At 37.5% G+C, this 20,243-nt stretch overlaps 1 long non-coding RNA gene across 1 annotated transcript; it reads right to left on the minus strand.

The window, feature by feature from the left end:
• Positions 1–2,530: 2,530 nt before the first annotated feature.
• LOC144306641 (uncharacterized) lies at positions 2,531–19,994 on the minus strand. Its single transcript, XR_013373739.1, has 3 exons — positions 19,792–19,994; positions 6,072–6,131; positions 2,531–3,819 (listed from the first exon to the last, which is right to left on the minus strand). It is a non-coding gene; the product is annotated as an uncharacterized LOC144306641 (long non-coding RNA).
• Between the last annotated feature and the right edge of the window lie 249 nt (positions 19,995–20,243).

Genomic DNA, 20,243 nt, shown 5'->3' on the forward strand with positions numbered 1-20,243 from the left:
AGATAGGGATTTCAGTTGTATGAGACTAGTGCAGCCATTATTGATTTAATCAATACCTCCATGTATTCAGATTATTTTAAAAAGGAGTACAGGGATGCCTGGCAGGCCCAGTCAGTAGAGCATGTGACTCTTGATGTTGGCATTGTGAGTTCAAGCCCCATGTTGGGTTAGAGATTAGTTAAAAAGAAAATCTCTAAAAAAAAAAAAAAAAAAAAAAAAAGAGAGAGTCTAGGTAGAGAAAGTAAATACAACAAATTAAAAGGCTATTAATTTGCATTACAAAACAACAGATAGGAAGCAGTATATGTTTCTGTAAGCCCAGAAATAATTCCATTTGTCTATCTATCCATCTGTTAGTCTATCTCAATTATCTATTCAATTCACTTTGTGTGCACTGCCCACTTTATTGCACAGGTGTTGGAATACCTGAAACTACCATTCATCTTCCTTTTTTATATTTATGTTTTATTGAGACATATTTAAAATACATGAACTATACCAATACTAGAAAGGAATCACCTATTTTAAATCAAAGACAAACAATACACTGAACTGCTAATGTTCAAATTCAGATGATATTGGATGAAAAGAAGCTAAAACATATAGCATGATAAATAATTATGTTGGTGATTGATTCTATAGCAGTTCTCAAAGTGTGGTCAGGGAATCCCTGGCATTCCTAAGACACTTGGAGAGGTCCATCAGAGCTAATTTCACAGTAAACTAAGATGTTACTTTTGCCGTTTTCATTCTTTCTTTCACAAGTGTCCAGTGGAGTTTTCCAGAGGGTACATGATGTATCAAATCATAACAGACTGAACAGAGAAGAAAATCTGAGAATCCAGCTGTCTTCTATTAAATAAGATAATAGGGCAGCCCAGATGGGTCAGCAGTTTAGCTCTGACTTCAGCCCAGGGTCTGATCCTGGAGACTAGGGATCAAGTCCCACGTTGGGCTCCTTGCATGGAGCCTGCTTCTCCCTCTGCCGCTCTCTCTCTCTTTCTCATTAATAAATAAATAAAATCTTTTAAAAAAAGATAATAAAGAATTTTTTAAAAAATCTAAAATCATGCCATCCTTTTGTGTTGAAAAAGATATATCTTTTAGAGATTTTATTTTTTATTCATGAGAGAGACAGAAGGAGAGAGAGAGGAAGAGACATAGGCAGAGGGAGAGGCAGGCTCCCCACAAGATATCCGATGTGGGACTTAACCCCGGACCCCAGGGTCAAAGGCAGACGCTCAACTGCTGAGCCACCTAGACATCCTGAAAAAAATATATTTTTATAAGAATATGCAATTATGTAAAAATGTAACGGGTTATTATTTTTAAATAAATTAATGAACAAATATTGACAACTTTCTCTATTTTAATTTCTAATATAAATTACTGACCGATCTAACCCACATTATTCCTAAGTATGTAAAGGGGTCCTGACACCAAAACATTCGAGACTGCTATTTTACAGCTTTGGGAATCTCAATTTGTTTTTAAAGCTTCAGTTAGGAATTTCACAAGGTTCAAAATTAGGGTGGCATTTGTTATAAAAGACTCTAAAACTACTCTCAAGGGGGGCTAAATCCATATTTCTTATTGTATAAGTTGCTGACCAACAAAATACAGACAACAGAGTAAATGCAAATATAGTTTTTAACATGATTCATTTCACCTCTTGCATTCCTGGCCAGCTACTTTTTCTGGACCTAACTTTGTACTAACACTAGTGTAGTAGGAGGCATCTTGCTTGATGTAGATTATGTATCTAATACACATTTGTTGTCTTGATTTCAATCAAGGCTACTACCTCATTTAAGTTTATTTGGCCAAATTGTCAAGTTTATGCCTTGTTTTGTTTTTGTAACTACCATTGTAGTCAGCAAAGCTAGACTGGCAGGTGCTTGTGTAGTGGGCAGCAGAGGACTCTCTGGAGCATCCTGAGTCTTACTTACACCTGCTCCCATAGGAACATGAAGCAGGTTTTTACCCAATCTGTGAGTAAATTTCCTCATCAGAAAATCAGGGATAAAAATAACACTTCCTAGGTAATAACTTTGTTGTTCTACAGATTAACAAAGTTTAACATTTGTAAAAAATTTAGAACTAAACTTACCATATAATAAATGCTATGTGAAGATATCTCGAAATACTATCTAATTTCAACTGCCATTTAAAGCAAGTGCATGGATACTGATGATTTAGTTTTCAGAGAAAATGTGGCTACTGAAGTAAATTCAGACACCTACGTACATAAATTCAACCCATTAAATTCCAAGTGCATCCCCACCACCAATAGTTAAGAGTAGCAGTGAAACATAAGTAACGACACTGATAATACTGAGAGGAAAATGCAGATCAGAACGTAGACACAGAGCTCAGAAGCAGTGTAGAGAAATTCAAACTCTAATTGTATCCAGCGAGCAAAGCATCAAAAAGGCAGTTAACTGAAATTGTCTATCTGGGCTATAGAAGAAAGTTCAGCCAAGCCTTCTAATTTATTTTTTAATGATGTAAATGTGTAGTTTTTAAAGTATCATTAATATTATCATCTTAATAGTGTCTTTGCAATTCTAGATACTCTTCAAAAAATGTCTTACGATAATAAGTACATACAGGCATGTAACATCATCGAACTAACAAAGGAAAGATTAGAAAACTTCTAGAACTCTTTCACTCTTTGGCTTCCACGATTTCATTTGGGTTGGTTTCCCAACTCATATCTTCCAACAAGATAAACTCCCCATTCTTTTTGCCAGACCCGAAGTCCCAAAGATGTGGACATAATGCAGAAGGGATGGACTGTACTTATCAACATTGGCATGTACTCAGCATCCTCCAGCTTCACGGTCATGCCAAATAGCCCAGCCTTTGAGTTTGTTTGCAACCATCAGCAATGCATAACTTTCAAATGATCATTGTTTTGCTTTTTCTTTTCCTTCAAGCATATTTGAATTCAAATCATTAGATGAAATAAAGTACATTCCCAAAAACAATTTATTTATTAGCTCTAGTTAACTTGTCTCTTCATTCATATTTTATATAAATGAAATGAGATCAGGGGAATGCAGATCTGATTTTTTTTTTAACACAAAAGGTGAATTTCCCTAAAAATGGATTATAGATCAAAGTTTGCTAGCACTTTGTCACAAGTCACAGGATGTCAAGTCCTCTGGTCTGTCCCATATTAAGTGACTGCCCCGGGAGGAAAAGTACATCCTCATCTTGTTGACCGTTTCACCCCACAGAGCTGAGTGCTGAAGAAGCATACTAAATTGTTTAATGACAGTTCATCTTAGGTTATCAACAGTGAAAATATTTTGCTCTTTAGATATTCCTTAAGATGGTTATGTTTAAAATCTGAAAGAGATACAAACAGATACACTAAAGCATGAGTACTTAGGGGAAAAAATCAAGTTTTGAGATTAAAAACCACATGTGAAATGAGTTATTAAATCCTAACGGATATTTTGTTTCCCCCTGTGGATGTTTTTAGGCAGGTAAACTCCAGGTAAGGAAAGCCCATTTCTATGATAACCATCAAATGCCTTCCATTCTGTTTTATTTATGACCAGAGGCCTGCCACCGAGCACAGACTGGTGCCCTATTTGGGTTTCCAAAGCAGTGAGCTGCAATGTTTGGGGTGTAGCCCAGAGTGGCTTGTGGAGCAATCAGGGGACATGGCATGGAGGAGCTGCTCATCCCGTGGCTCCTACACTATTGCCAGCACAGCATGTGTCTCCTTCATTTCATGACCACACTGGAATGGCTTCCTGGTATAGCTTTATTTCCATGCAGAGCTGTCAGTCATGTTCCTGCCAGGTTCTGTAGGGAACATGAAGCAGGCCTGTTGTATCATCTCCACATCATGTGACAGAAGTCCATTTTACAAAGCAATTTACAGAGTAAATCAAGAGCTTTGCATCTCCCTGCCCCTTTTAATCTCACTCATAAAGCCAAACCAAAGGAATCCTGCAAAAATCTCTGCAATCCACTCTTTTTTTTTTTCCACCGGTATTACGGGAAACAGGCTAAACTACCAAAAATGAGTGGAGGTGAAAGGGAGCTATCATTGTTTCTCTTGGGCTGGTGGGGGAGGGACTCTTTACTAGTCATGGACAAATTAAAGAAGAATTTGGATATAGAAAAAATTGTGAAAAAAAATGTTTATTAAGTATCTGAAATAAGACAGTAATGGTATAGACATGAACAAATCAAGAGTCTCTTACTTCAGATTATCACTGAAGTGAATTTCTCTTGTTGAAGAAGTATTTACACCCTGGGCTTGTTAATCGACTGTGGGGAAGCAAGGATCTTCGGCCAAGAATTTCTGGACCGGGTGAGCTCTGGGAAAAAGAAGATTTCCCCCAAGTTCAACAATTCCTGTCCTATCCTTTGAATTGGGGTAAATGTTTCTGAACACATCCAAAATGACTCTTTGCCTGACATCATGATGAAACCACATTGTAAGAGCCCAGAAAGAAATGTAGAGCATATTTACAGATGGAGGAACAGAAACTCATCTGTCGACTTCAAGAGAACGTGCCTAAGTACCCCATACTCTGAACACTCACAACAGAAAAAGCAGAAATTTCAGGATTATCTGAAGGAAAGAATGTTCCTCAAACTATGTCTATCACTATCACCCTTCTTTCACAAGAGAAAATCAGTAAATTATTACCACAATAGGTTTCTCAGAGGTCGTCCCAGTTTTCTGAAAAAACAAATTTCCCAAAGCACTATAGATAAACTATATTAAGTGCCTGATAAAATCATGAATGATATATGTATTTTGGCTGCAAAAGTATTTATGTCTTTCATCAAGAAAAAGGATCTGTGACTATTGTCAAGGTAGTCATGGTGATGACTTAAATTCTGAAAACTGTATCTGTGGGAATAGCAACCAGATGGACATGGGATGCACAAAGACCATTTCTTTAATTAGCTGATAAAAATCAATAAAAAAAATAGTGGTAGGTAAAACTGAGACTTGGTTTTTACTGAGCTTATTCAATTTAATACATAAACCTAGTATAAATTCTATAATTATGTTATATTCTATACTCATGTTATACATTTTATGTATTTATTAAATTACAATAAGTGTGCTTAAACACAATAAAAATTTATTTTCATCTTGCCAATAAAAAAAAAAAACTGAAGAGAGAATAAGTAATTCTTTCAGAGGAGCAGAAGTAGTAAGTGGCACAGTTAAAAACAGCCTTCAGGACCTTAGGTTCTTTTTAGAAGCTCTGCTGCATTACACATTTTTATGTTGCTCCTTGAAGTTAAATTTAAAAGATATTTTGATCAACTAAAGAATTTGTATGAAAACCTAAAATAGAATGTGATATTTAATTCTTTCTCCTCCCTAGATAGGCGGATAGAGAAATGGTAGATGTTTTATTAATAATAGATGATAGATAATAGATGACAGATTAGATAGATAGATAGATAGATAGATGATAGATAGATAGATAGATAGATAGATAGATAGATATCCTATAGAAAATCATGTATTGTTTCCCACTGGTCAACTGTTAGAATAAGAATAAATACGAATAAAGCTCTATAAGGGAGAAGAATATATAAACAAACCAAATCCAAATATATGGTAACTTCATTATCATAGATTTTCTTGATTTTCTCGATACTTGTACAGTGTTAACACAGCCTGGGTCAGGTGTGTTTGTTGGGTCCTTGGCCTTGCCTGAGGTCTTCAAGCTCTTAGCTCCAACATCAGCACAGCAGCTCGGAGAAGATTGTTACATGGTAGAACTGTTCAGTCAGTGGAAGCTTCTCTACTAAAAAGCATGCAGCACATTACTGAGATGCTGCCCGCAATTTTAATGACCCCAATCCAATTTCTCAGACTGCAAACCTATGGTGAACTCTGAATGTAAACATGGGGTCATATTTTGGTTGGATGCATCCACACCACACTCAGAATTGAGAAACTTCTGAGTAGGCAGTCTCGGGTATAAGGCTGTGTGAAGACCCACATAGAATGGCATAGAACACATATGATATAGAAGGACAATTATATTTTTGTTTTTCTTTACAATTTGATATCTTACCTTCTGTTATCTTCCCCTGGATAAACACTTCTATCCTGGATAAAAATAAACACTTCTACCCTGGATAAAAATAAAAGTAGAGAAAGTATATTTCTAAATTAACTTTTAATTATATCTATTTACATCAATTCCATTATCCCAACTACCTTGTGTATACCAATCTTAGTATCACACTATACTGTGGCTGAATAAAAATGGCATAAAATAGAAACAGGCAATAGATGCACAAACCCAGAAAAGTTTCCATACAAGAAAATAACACGGATGTACTTTGTAAACTATAGACAGTCTTTTGTGGAATGGAGTTTAAAGACAAGAATATCACTTACATGATAGCCTAGAAATTAGGAAAAATCATCACTTTTCTTCAAGGACTTTAGGGAAAAAAAGACTATTTGCATGAAATTCAGCAGTCTTGAGATTGTGGAACAAACATAAATTGGAATTTGTACAGTTCAGAGCAAGTTTAGAGCACAATGTTCTCAATTCTCATACATCCCTCGTATGACTGGTTGCATTGGCTATCAATTCTGTCATGGGTCTACTTCTCTATCTTCATACTACCTTTGCCTCATGTTTCACAGTGCCTAAGGCTGATCTCCTACTACAATTACCTGGGAGCTTTACCAATGAGTGCCCCCGTATCATCCCTCCTGCTTTCAAGGACAAGTAAAATCAACCAGGGTAGTAGCTGGAAATAATAGAGACTCAAGAATGAATCTCTTAAAATAAGAGAAGTTAAGTGAGAAAGATGGAGGTACTGTACTCTGATCCCCTATTTTTATGTGTGGAGCAAGTCACACTGGTTGCTCAACCTAATTTCAAGGTAATGTTACCCATGGTATACTGCATTCCGCAAACTACAATAATGGATACCTTTTCCCAAACCCCAGGAAAAAAAAATGACATCATTGACTATAATCTCAGAGTTGATTATTTTCCACATAAATGCTTTAACTTATTCTTAATTTCTTGGTGTCTACTACTGTTTGTCCTCTGGGAAATGCTGGTACTTAAAAAACTTGCAGAGGTCATATAGAAATAGCAAACCCTCATAACAATAGCCAACATTTGTTGAAAGCGTCCTCCATCTTCTATGTTATACATGTATTAATTTACAGAGAAAGAACCCCGATAATCACTGTAGTGAAGTTTAAATAATTTTACTCTCAACTTATTTATGAGAAAAACTGAAGTTTAGTGGCTATAGTGGTCAAGGTCACAGTGGCTGCTAACAAAGATAAACCCTGAAGTCTTAGGTGCTAAAACAGTAGAAACTTATTTCTCTTCTCTACAATAGTCCAAAGAGAGTACTAAGTAGATAATCTTTTTTGCAATAATTCAAGACTAAGATTTGTACTGTTATAGCTCCACCATCTTCAATACTTGGCTTGCAAAGTCACTGTGGAAGAAGAAAATCATGGCACCCTAGAAATGATACTCTTCATTTCTGTGCACTTTCCTTTAGTGAGAATCAGTCATATCGAAGGATGCCTGGGTGGCTCAGTGGTTTAGCACCTGTCTTCAGCCCAGGGCATGATCCTAGAGTCCTGGGATCAATTCCTGCATCAGGCTCCCCGCATGGAGCCTGCTTCTCCCTCTGCCTGTGTCTCTGCGTCTCTCATGAATAAATAAATAAAATCTTTAAAAAATAAGAATCAGTCATATGGCTTCATTTAGAAGCAAAGATGATTGGAAAATTGAGACCACAACATAGAAGACTGTCCAGCGGTATATTCATACAATGTATAGCGAGCACAGATCTTTGGTGGACAGCTGGCCATTTCTGCTAGAGAAGGGGTAACCTACTTTCTTAAGAGTGCTCTTGAGTAATTAGTGAAGCTGGAATTCTAACTCATCTTTATACCCATATGTGAGTTCTTACTCACAATGTCATGCTTTTGAAAGTATGGATTATGGTTTCCAGGCTCCTTCACTGCCCTGCACATAAATCTCTATGGTTGTGACTGTATATATCATAGTAAAATTATAATAATATTTTATGGCATTCTGTAAAAAAAAAAAAAAAAAAAAAAAAAGCCCCATTACTTCCTGAAATTCTGCCAGCAAAATAATCTTGAGAAATTCCATTAGGGGGTTGGGTACTCATATTCTAAGATCCAAATGGGTGTCACAAAAAGATATAATTTTCAGTACTCAAAGGACATAATTTTCAGCACTTTCCTTATAATATTCCAGTATAGAAAAAATCCAAACGTACAGTTTGCCAAATCAAATATTATTCAATGGTGCTTTATCTCTTTGCTATATCAATCTTAATTGATGAAGTCATATATGGCCTAGAACAGAACTGTTTTTCTTATTAACAGCTTTTCTAATATAAAATTTCATAAAGACAACTTTGTGTAAAATATTAATGTTGGAAGTAACTACCCTCTCCCAATAAGATTTTATCAGTTGTGTCTAAGCACACCAGAATAAAAACCACTTGCCTCCTGCAGTTCAACAGCAATGAAGAACTATAGAAACTCCAGAGATAAAAAAAAGTAAAGAAATGGAAAAGACAATATTACCCTCCTCCATTATGTTCTTTAAACAAAACACCCTGACGGGATTTGCTATATACATTGCTGAGCAAGGTGAGCCACTCTGAAATTATACACAAAATAAAATTGCTTTACATAGCTCTTTAATTCAGCAAATTCAGTTTTACATGCATTTACTTAACAATGCAGCTGAACTGGAAATGCTGACAGATAGGACTAGCTGACTGACAGTCTGCACTGGAAATAAACTATAAGACCAGTATTTTTCCGTTTCTTTCTATTAACAACAACGTAATTATAATTTCTGAATCAAATGCACCAATGATCTACACTTTTTTTAAATTCCGATGAAAAGGTCAAAAGTAAGACCTGTAAATAGCTACTAATCTTGTTTTCCTAAAATGTCAAAAATGGGGAAAATGTAACAAAACCTATAAGCAGAAAATTAGCCTTTTCAACTACTGACATTAATATCAGTTCTTTTCAACATTTAGTGAACACTAACCATGCACTATGCATTGTGATAGTGTCCCACAAGAAGGAATCATATGTACTTTTTCTCTTCAAAGTGTTTATAATATATAGTTGGGAAAAAATATGTGCATACGTTCTTCAAAAAACAAAATACAGATGACATTCATTAATGTAGCTCTCCTTAGAGTTCACCCATGGCCATATCTTATATCTATAAGATGATACAAATAAATATACAGGTCTGAAGCTGAATCACCAAATTTAATCCACTGAAAAATATCCAATTACCAAAATATTAGGAATCAAGGTGAAGTTCTTTATTTTATTGATTTATAACCATGAGATGGAGGAAGGCCCCCAAGATGCTATGGGCTCCTCTTTCCAACTTTACAAGATTTCACAAACAGCTGTACACACAAGGGATGGTGACAAATGAGAAGTTCAATCACCACATTATTATAATAATCCAGCTGTCACAACTCCCAGCTAAACCCCATAGTAAAGCCCCAAAGTAAATGCTTGACTTCAAAAGGAGAGGTCCTTCCTTGGCTTGGAGTTCTCATCATAAGCAAGTTGCTGAGCCCAAATTGTAAGAAATCCAATGCATGGAAGCAGTTGTGTAAGATGAAGGAGGATGGCTCAACATCCTCAAAATGTCAGACCAAACTCTGCTTGTGGCTTTTATGATGTAGACAAGGGTTTGAGAAAGAAGGACATTAGAGCCAAGTATGCCTGCTTACTACATGGAAATAAGAAAGATGACAGAGCTACGTTCATGTGCACCACTTTTTCACAGAGTTATCCCCTCACTACAAGATGGGCCCAATTCGTGTTTTGGAAACTGGCAATCCCTCTGTGTGGTTGGGTAAACAGAAGAAATATGAGGGGGACTAATGAACAGGTCAACAGGGAAGAGACAGCTTTCCCAAAATTCAAATTCTGCTATCATCTATGCTCTGGAAAATGTTTCTGAGAAAAATTTCAATAACCAGTTGCTTTAAAAAATAATTTGCATTATGATAGAGTGTCACTACAAAATGAGTCCAAAAAGAAGATTGAAATGTGTTGAACTCCATATAAATAGGTTGACTTCCTTTGGTATGATGGAGGGGACACAGCAAGGTAAGGAGTTAGTGAAAGTGGGTGATTTCCCCTCCATCACATGTAATATCGTGTTATTACATGACATAAGCTATACCTTTGTCCTTTATTTTTGACAAATTTAGAGCCACAAATAGTTAATAGACACTTCTAATTTGGGAAAAATTTATAAAGCTATACAAAACCCAATAACTTGTCAGTATATTCTGAAAGAAGGCCAGCAATAAAGCAAGTAAAGCAAATATTAATATAACACAAAAACCTTGCCCAAGTGGTAACTAAAGCTGTTTTTTTAAAATCCAACCCATCAAATGACCTGTCATGTAACTTATAAACAATTTTTCTTGTCTTGTTTCTTTCCAGAAATATTACTATATTTCCTGTAACAGTATTTCCATTTTTGAAGGCCTGTTGGTGCCTTGGGACATAATAAAGCTAACAAAAATATCTTCAAGAGAGTGATGTCACCAAGGTGGTGAGATATGAGACCCCATCCTTCAACCCATAAAGAACAACGTTTAGGTAGCTATTCGCCAACAACAGCACCCCTGGAAGATCGCAAGAATCCACTTACAAACCTTCAGTAGCATAATGGAGTAAACATATTGAGAATAACAGTACAAAAAAAAAGTAAGAAAAATGGTTTCATTTTGTCTGCATGATCCTCTTCCTCAGGCCAGCCCTCCTCAGTGCCAAGAGAGAACTTCCCAGCCTGAGACAGTTCTCCTCATCAGGAAAAGGAGAGTGGGGTGAACAACAAGCTGCCTCAGCCTTTCAGGGGACTGCATGATGGACTTCTTTGGATTTACCCTACCCAGAGCCCAGCACAGCTGAGACATCCAGAGATGGCTAGAACAAGGAAGTACAGGCATTACCAATAGCAGCTACATGGCAGGAATGGCCATGGTTCCCAGGGGCCTTTGTCACTGAGGGCTTCCACAGCCCTTGCAAATGTTGTAGATTCTAATAGCTTTTATCACTGAGCACCTTGTCACAGACCTCAGCAGACTGCTCCACAGAGGACCCCAGGAGCCTTCACCACTGAGGAAATGAACAGCCATCACAGCCACCATGAAACCCTGCAGCTTTTGCCACTGGGTGCACATGGGAAGAAATCTGGAAAACTCAAAATGTGGGAAGGTTGAACAGCATGCTCCTGAACAACCAATTGGATAAAGAAGAAATCAAGAGGGAAATCAAAAATTTAAAAATGCCTTGAGAAAAATGAAAATGGAAGTAAAATGCACTAAAACTAATGGGATACAACAAAAGCAGTTCTACAAGGGAAGGTTATAATGATAAATACTCATAAGAAGAAAGAATAAAGAACTCAAATAAGCAACCTATCTTTATACCACCAGGAGCTAGGGGAAAAAAAAAAAAAAACTAAGTCCAAAGTTAGTATAAGGAAAGAAATAAAGATTAGAGCAGAAATAAAGGAAATAGAGACTGGAAAGAAAAAAGAAAAGATCAATGAAATTAAAATAGGCTTTTTTTTTTTAAAAAGATACAATTAATAAAGATTTAGCTAGACTGAGGGGAAAAAAAGAAGATTCAAATAAAATCAGAAATGAAGGAGGAGATGTCACAACTAATAGCACAGAGATACAGAGGATCATGAGACTACTATGACTGATCATACACCAACAAATTTGATAAACTAGAAGAAATGGTAAGTTCTTAGAAATACACAATTTACCAAAACTGAACCAAAAGAAACAGAAAAATCAAACAGAGCAGTAATGAGTAAAAATATAGAAACAGTTACAAAAAAACTAAACTCTCAACAAAGAAAAGTCAGGACTAGGACCAGATGGTTTTACTGGTGAATTCTACAAACCATATACAGAAGAATCAATGCTCCTTCTCTAACTCTTCTCAAAAAACTGAAGAAGAGAGAACACTCTCAAGTTCATTCTACAAAGCCTGACTACCACCACCAAATAAAGACACTACAAGAAAAGAAAATGCAATGCCTATCAAAATTCCAGTGGCATCTCTTCCATAGAAAAAAATCAAATAGATAAAGCAACTTTGAGCAAGAAGTAAATCTGGAAGAATCTGAAGTCACAATTTCTAACTTCAAACTTTATTGTAAGGCTATAAAAACCCAAATCATATGGTATTGGCATAAAAACAGACATATAGAGCAATAGAACAGAATGGAGAGCCCAGAAAGAAATCCATGCATATACAGTCAAGTAATTTTTGACAAAGGTGCCAAGAATATACAATGGGGAAAGAACAGTCTCTTCAATAAACAGCGTTGAGGAAACGGAATACCCACATGCAAAATAATTAAATTACATCATAGCAGACACAGAAATACAACTCAAAATGGATTAAGACCTGAAACCATAAAACTCCTAGAAGAAAACATGGGAAAAACTCAATTTTGGTCTTAGTGATGATTTTCTTTCTCAATAGATACCAAAAGCAAAAAGTAAACAAGTTGGACTACTCTAAATAAAATTTTTATGCATAGCAAAGCAAATAATCATTAAAAGGCTATCTATGTAATGAGAAAAAAGGATTTGCAAACCACGTATTTGATAATGTTAGAATCTAATCCTGCCATTTTCAACATGAAGGAATCTGGAAGATATTATGTTAGGTGAAATAAGCCACACACAGAAAGACAAATGTCAAATTATCTCACTTATATGTGGAACCTTTAAGGAAAAAGAGTGGAATTTATTTTTTTAAGATTTTATTTATTTATTTGAGACAGAGAAAGAGAGAGAGAGAGAGAGAGAGAGAGAGAGCATGAGCAGTGGGGAGGAGCAGAGGGAGAGGGAGAAGAGACTCCCTGCTGAGCATGAGCCTGATGTGGGGCTCAATCCTAGGATGCCAAGATCAAGACCCTAGTCGAAGGAGATGCTTAACCAACTGAGCCACCCAGGTGCCCCAAAAGAGTGGAATTTATAGGAAGAGAGAGTAGAATGGTGGTTACCAGAGGTGAGAGAATGGAAGAAAAGGGGAAATACTGATGAAAAGGTACAAATTTTCACTTATAAGATGAATAAATTCTGGAAAGCTGATATATAGCCTAGTGACTGTAGTTAATAATAATGTATTATATACTTGAAATTTGTGAAGAAAGTAGATCTCAAGTGTTCTCACCACAGGAAAAAAAAAAAAGTAACTATGAGAGGTGATAGATATATTCAGTTTGACTGTAATCATTTCACAGTGTATAGACCTATCAAAAGATCATGTTGGACACCTTCCATATATATAATTCTTTTTTTTTTATTTTATTTATGATAGTCACACAGAGAGAGAGAGAGAGGCAGAGACACAGGCAGAGGAAGAAGCAGGCTCCATGCACCGGGAGCCCGACGTGGGATTCGATCCCGGGTCTCCAGGATCGCGCCCTGGGCCAAAGGCAGGCGCCAAACCGCTGCGCCACCCAGGGATCCCGCCATCTATATAATCCTTATTTATCAATAATAAATAAATTAAAATATTTTTTAAAAATAATTTTAGGGGCACCTGGTTGGTGCAGTAGGTTAAGCGTCCAACTCTTGGTTTCAACTCAGGTCATGATCAAAGGGTCATGAGATAGAGCTCTGCATCAGGCTCCTCACTCAGTGCAGAGTCTGCTTGAGATTCTCTCTCTCCCTCTGCCTCTTCCCCACTGAGCTCTTAAATGAATGAATGAATGAATAAATGAATGCAAAGACCAGAAGAATATCATGCAGAAAACCAAATAATTTGCCAATCCCTTTCCTTTTTGAATCCTTAAGCGGCATACTCCATTTTGCTTTGAAGAACTTGGAAAAGATATGCTATCCTAGTACGAGCACTTCCATTTCATCCACCATCTTGTGAAGTCAATGAAGTAACTGGCAGAATTTTCATAAGATAAGACTTAAGATAAGGCCATAATACTTTCAATAGAATTAGACTTTGCTTACTGAGCGAGAAATATTAAAGGAGGGGTCATCACTGCTAAGTTTGTATAGTGGAATGTGGAAGAATGGTCTCTGAGCCCGAGAGAGGGGAAAATGAGAAAAGGAAGCAAACCTTTTGACTACCTGACTCATAGAGTGATAGAATGGCACCCCTCTAGCCTCAAGAATGTATCCTATAAATGATACTATGATAAGGCTAATTAAATATTTTCAGTGTATCAGACATTTTCCCCCTGCACTCAAAACGTGAAAGGTCTGCAGAGACCAGACACCCCCAGAAACACATGGGGTGACATCGCATACTTTTGTAACTGGAGGTGCAGTGCAATGTTCAGCTTCAAAGCCAGAGCCTGTCTCCACGCCTCAGGGTTTTGTTTCTTTATCGATATCTTCAATAGCACATCCCTGAATGTTACTTATTGCTTAATGAAAAAACAGATTGCTCTGCCTAGCATCTAATAGTTGTTAATATCCTAATAACATTAATGTATGCAATATTGAGCTGAACTGGAAAGCTGACAAGAGCCTACGTGTGCAGAAATGTAATTACAGTGGAAGTTTAATGATGAATCACTGCAGTTTCTCTCTTCCTTAATAAACTGTCACGTAGTACCAAATAAAGCAGAAGCAATTAGAGGAAGCAACAGGATCTTGGGCAGAGGGACAGGAGGAATGGAAGAAATAAAACCTCTGCATTCCCAAAATAGCTTACATAAACTGCTGGGACTTAACAGGTGTTGCACTCTGGTCAGCGGGGCGACCAGGCCCCTCACACATCCACCTAGAATATAGCATTTTGATTTCTCATCGGAGGTACCTTACTTTCAATTGTGATACAGGATCTTAGATATCCAAACAGCTCACTAAACTCCACATATTATTTCTGTATTTCCCTCGCATCTGTTTAAAGTGGCTATTTATAAAACACTAACATTTTATTTAGTTTTTTCAAAGGCAAGAAATCCCTTATTCCCCAGGCCTTTTAGCTGTGATTGTTAGATAGAGGATACAGATGGTGTAATGAATCTAGGACATGGCACAGGACAGGGACTATGCTGCCAAGCAGGGAAAGTAAAAGATTGAGAGAGTGACAGGCCAGAGTCCACAGCCCAACTCCATAACTTTAGAGCTGGGCGACTTTGGGCAAGTTACTTTGATGACTTTGATACCCCATTTCCTGACTTATACCGTAAAGATATGTTAGTAAAATCTACTTTATAAAGTTGCTATAAGGAACAAATTAAATAACATATTAAACTTCTGACATGATACAGTGCCTGCCACCAATAATGCACTCAATGCATAGTATTAATAGTTTATTATTATAACATCAGTTGCCATGTATGTATGTGTTCACCCCACACTGGAGCTTCAACCTGTTTGCTAGACCTGGTTCTGCAGCAAGACTACATGATGGAATCATTGCAGCATCTGGACAGACAGGATTATCATAATTGTACTATCAATCATATTATTTCTTTTAAAGATTTATTTATTTATTCATGAGAGACACAGGCAGAGGGAGAAGTAGGCTCCTCACAGCAGCCCAATGTGGGACTCCATCCTGAACCCCAGGATCACAACCTGAGCCGAAGGCATATGCTCAACCGCTGAGCCACCCAGATGTCCCCTATCAACCCTATTATTGGACATCTGAGGAAACTCAGCTGATCTGAATTCATACATCCAATCTTCAATTTATACAAGCAGGCTCTGAAATGGCCACTCAAAATACAAACACGAATGGAGCAGGGTCCCTATTCACCTGAGATTCACCAACTTTATATTGAAACAGACAGGTTAGAAGAAAATGAGAAATGCACCAGCAGAGGCAAGTTGCTGTTGCCACTCAAACACCAAAGAGAAAGAACTTATCTCTCTGGCTGACAGTCTGAGAAGATGTTCTAGAGAGGAAGATATTTGCTCTGGTCATTGAAGTCTACACAACATGGAAATTCTAAGAAGAAAATCAGAGTACCTATAAATAAATAAAAGCATATGCAAACTTCAGCAGTCATTAAAGAATGCAAATTAAAACCCCTACCAGATACCACTACATAACAATTGGAATGGTCAAAATAAAAAATGAGGGCTGCCTGGATGGCTCAGTGGTTGAGTGTTTGCCTTTGGCTCAGGACATGATCCCAACACCCTGGGATTGAGTCCCGCATCCAGCTCCCTGCAGGGGGCCTGCTTCTCTATCTGCCTATGTCTCTGCCTCTCTCTGTGTGTCTCATGAATAAATCAATAAAATATTTTTTAAAAATTTTAAAAAATTAAACAGCTAAAATTCCAACCATCGGAGATGATGTGGAACTATATATATTTTTTAAGATTTTATTTACTCATTTGAGAGAGAGAGAGAGAGAGAGAGAGAGCGGGTGTGCAAGCAGGGTGAAGAGCAGAGGAAGAGAGACAAGCAGACTCCTTGCTGAACACAAAGCTCAACGTGGGGCTCAATCTCATGACCCTGAGATCACAATCTGAGCCGAAACCAAGAGTCCAAGTACACTACCCAGGCACCCGGGAGCAGTTCTAGATCTTGACTATGGTGGTAGTTACTAGACTTCAAGAATCATAAAACTTTACTCTAAAAAGAATGAATTTTACTGTACGTGAATTATACCTTATTTTTTTAGAAGGGCCCAACCAGACTATGTTTAAAGATCTGGAAATACAATACTGAGTAGCAAATTCAGGTTTTGCACATATGACTACAGAATAGGGGGTTTCATATAGTTATTGTTTCACTATCTGGCACACGATAGAAATCACATTACTATATGGAGCATAATTGAATGAAAGGGAAACACGGTGTCAAGAGACTGGGAATAGATAGGAGCCAACTCACCACAAATCATGATATTGTGAAATGATTGATAGTCCGTATGCTTGCTTTTGGTTCAGTGAACTAATGAATATTATCTCTGTCATTTATATTTTTTAGTTACTAATGTCTTTTTTTTAAGTGAATCCTGTCATAAAGGGAGAAAACATACAAAGGTGGGGTACATCACGGCAGCCACATGGGCTGATTACACTAAGAATGGTGTCTCTTAAATTTGTGCAATGTGCAACTACTCAACCACACACAGCAGCCCTGGGGGCATTTGCTGGGAAAATGTTTCTCTGTTTTCACCTCTCTAGATATTTGAGAGACCTTCACTAAGGAAAAACATAAACAACAATAGAAACACAGAAGCAAAGTGCTAAAAACGAGAGCTACATAATTCCACTGGTTTTATGTAATTAGGACTCCTTAGTCAAATATTTTTTCAACAATTCCTCCATACATATGTTAGGTAGGCCATGGGTATATAATACCCCAAAGTACTATATTAGAAGCTAAGGTAATACACAATTATTTTCATAGGAGTAAAACTTCATCTCAAACATGAGTCACAATAAGAAGTCAACATCACAACTCAGGACAGAGAGAGAAACACATGGCGACTGTGTAGCCTTGTGGAGCTGTACACCCAGGCGCTTTGAGAAGGCTGAAATTAAGGAAAATGAGGAGAGTGTACAGTCAGATTCTCATCATATTTATTATTTCTGGAGCGATGAGCATTTTGCGTGGTCTACTAACCACTATTAATTAATCATCCCAGAATTCCTGTACTGTTAGTAAACATTAGTCTCTTGGGGAAAAAAAAGACTTCAGAAGGTTAAGATCAGACAGTCTAGTGTTAAATAAGAATCCTTTCAATTATTTCAATAAAATGCTACTCTACTCTAAAGGGATGGGTGTTCAACACCTTGTGGCTCTACTTTCTTCCAGAAGGGGGACAACTTGGAGGTGCTTGGGTTTTGGTTTGGTTTTGTAATAATTCTTCTAGGTAAAAGGTCACATGGGATTTGGATGAGGGAAGAGAGCCAGAAACAGGAAATTGGATGCCAGGGGGACAAAGGACAAGTAGAGGAAAGTTTAGAGAAGTTACTCTGTGCTTCCACTGAGAATCTACACATTGGGGTTTTATCACAACTGAGTCTTTTGAGATTCATCCGTCACTAGACAGTACTAAGCACGCGGTCTTTAAAGGAAATCTTTGTTCTAATTCCCCCCTGACAGGAAAAAGCTTCTGGGTTCACTCAACCCTATCTTTATCCTTTACAAAGGAAAACTATAGAGAATGGCTTTACTCCCAGGGGCTTCACCAGCAACTTCTTATTTAACTAGCTCTGTCTAACCAGACAAGTGCTCAGACTCCCTCCATTCACCTGCTGCAGCCCTCATACAACAAAAAAGCCTGCTTAGATGCTTTTATTTTCTTTCCTTTGGGGTTCCTCAAAGTGTAGGTGCCCCAGAGAGGAATCCTTTGAAACTAGGTGACCTAGGCGATTGATAAAAGGGCTGGAACATTCCAAAAATTCCAGTGGTTATTGCTTGTTTTCCACAACCCCACAATAGTGGAGAATACATGACCCAGATTCTAATCATCAGAAGAAGAGACTTCCAATCCTGCATTAAAACACACAGAAATGGCAATATTTCTCACATTAAATTTAATTGCTGAGAGCCTCCAGCATCCATTATATATGAAGAATGCTGACAAGCCCTTGCTCCAAAGCAGGACTGCATCTACTGCATTGTAGAAAAATTATCATTGACTTAATTTTAAGGAGCTCCAGTAAAGAATATTCAGTCTAAAAATTCAATAACATGTACCAACTTTTTATAGCACTATAAAGTTGAATTTTATTTTTTTAAATTTTTTTATTTATTTATTTGAGAGCAAGAGACGAGGAAGGGCAGAGGGAAGAGAGAGAAGGAGACTCCCTGATGAGCAGGAAACCTGTCATGGGAGCTTGATCCCAGGACCCCAAGATGATGAACTATGTTGAAGTCAAACACTCAACTGACTGAGCCACCCAGGTGTCCCTAGGGCTGAATTTTCTAATAGTTATCTCTAATCTATCTACACTCTGGATTATAATTTCACATATATTTCAAAACTGCAGAGATTTTCTCAAGAAATATTGCTAGGCTTGGAATTAAAATGATCACTCCCCATTATAATGATGTGCCATGTTCACCTCTTGTGTATCAGGTAAGATCTGTAGTTACAAGCAGCAGAATCTGGTCCTGGTAGATATAGAAATGTGTTTACTGGAAATAAAAGGAGTTCACAGAATCTGCAGGAAGATGGAAAAATCAGCCTTAGGAAAGAGATCAAAAGTAAGGGAATTTGGTAAAGACAAGAAGCAAAAACAGTTGCCAACAATTGTGGCAGAAATGTCCAACTGAGACATTGATTCAGTCATCATAGAACAGTAATGGGGCTAGACACCACACCCTCGCCACAGTGAGAGATATGAATGCATCTTCAAGCCTTCTGTCTTTTGAATCTTCTGTTCCAGATTAAAATTTAGAGGCTGAAACATCTAATTAGCCAAGGCTAGGCCACGTCCTGGTGTGGGCTGACTGCTGTTCACTCACACAAACCCCTTCTCCAAGTCACTATTACCTACCTTTAAAAAGGAGCACCTTCCTTTAAAAGGTCTTCCTGACAATAAAAATCTGAAACTCCTGAGAGGGAGGAAAAATATCTTCTTTATATCACTACATACCATGAAGTTGTAGCTCCAAAATCAACAGAGAACCATATGATAATGACAGAAAAATGAAAGCTAACCATTAATATGGCTCTGCTCTTGGCATTAATTTTTGGCTGAGGTTTGCTCGTGTTTGGTTACACCACAAACTAATAGGCCACTCACCGGAACTAACAAAGAGATTGCTCTCCCCTGTGTGGTTTTTTCTTGATCACAGGGAAAGTCAGCAGCCTTGGAACAGGTGGCTTCCTTCAATCAGCCGAGTTCCTGAGAGATGAGAGGGGAGGCAGGTCTTGCAAGATCTGTCACCGTCTGGCAGTGGCTCAGACATCCCAAGACGTTCTGTCACTTTCTGGAAAGAACGGGACATTTCAGAAACTACAAAGCTTCTCTCAGCTTTGATTTGGTCTACAGCTCCCAACAACTGTGAAAGTTGAAAAGTTGAACCTTGGTGGCAAGGGGATGGGGAACAAGGTCAAGTCTGATGATAATGTGGTTTTGCCAGAGTGTATTGTTTTCAGAAGAGGGAAAAATTACTGTGTATGAATATGCAGAGAGGGGGGAACGGAAAAAAAAAGATGTTGGTTTTATTTCAAGCTGAAGAGACTGAGTCCACA

The sequence above is a fragment of the Canis aureus genome, chromosome 37, assembly GCF_053574225.1.
Source record: "Canis aureus isolate CA01 chromosome 37, VMU_Caureus_v.1.0, whole genome shotgun sequence".
NCBI classification, from domain to species: domain Eukaryota; kingdom Metazoa; phylum Chordata; class Mammalia; order Carnivora; family Canidae; genus Canis; species Canis aureus.